Here is a 735-nt window from a genome sequence, read left to right as displayed (position 1 = left end):
TGTTCCGGTACCACTTGTCGTGCGGTAGCAGAGACAACAGTCTATGACTTGGGTGACTGGAGCCTTTGACAATGTTTTGGGCCTTCCTCTGACACCGCCTAGTATATAGGTCCTGCATGACAGGGAGCTTGGCCCCAGTGATGTACTGGGCCGTACGCGCTATCCTCTGTAGGAACTTGAAACTCTTAACCTGCTCCACTACAGCCCCGTTGATGTGAATGGGGGCGTGTTTGGCCCTCCTTTTCCTGTAGTCCACGATCATCTCCTTTGTCTTAATCACATTGAGGGAGAGGTTGTTGTTCTGGCACCACACTGCCAGGTCTCTGACCTCCTCCCTATAGGCTGTCTCGTCATTTTTGGTGAGCAGGCCTACCACCGTTTTGTCATCAGCAAACTTAATGATGGTCCCGTGTGGCTCAGTTGGTAGAGCATGGCGTTTGCAACGCCAGGGTTGTGGGTTCGATTCCCACGGGGGACCAGTACGGGAAAAAAATGTATGAAATGTATGCATTCACTACTGTAAGTCGCTCTGGATAAGAGCGTCTGCTAAATGACTAAAATGTAAATGTTTTGGAGTCGTGCTTGGCCACGTAGTTGTGGGTGAACAGTGAGTACAGGAGGGGACTAAGCACGTGTTGAGGATCAGCGTGGCAGATGTGTTGTTACCTACCTTTACCACCTGCGGGTGGCCCGTCAGGAAGTCCAGGATCCAGTTGCACAGGGAGGTGTTTAGTC

General features: G+C 51.3%; 1 non-coding gene across 1 annotated transcript; it reads left to right on the top strand.

The window, feature by feature from the left end:
* The first annotated feature begins 403 nt into the window (after window positions 1-403).
* Window positions 404-479, top strand: trnaa-ugc (transfer RNA alanine (anticodon UGC)). Its single transcript has one exon. It is a non-coding gene; the product is annotated as a tRNA-Ala (tRNA).
* Window positions 480-735: the final 256 nt, after the last annotated feature.

Source organism: Salmo salar, chromosome 09, assembly GCF_965601325.2.
Source record: "Salmo salar chromosome 09, fSalSal1, whole genome shotgun sequence".
Classification (NCBI taxonomy): domain Eukaryota; kingdom Metazoa; phylum Chordata; class Actinopteri; order Salmoniformes; family Salmonidae; genus Salmo; species Salmo salar.
Note: the sequence above shows the minus strand (reverse complement) of the source record. Positions and strands in the feature narration are given on the sequence as shown.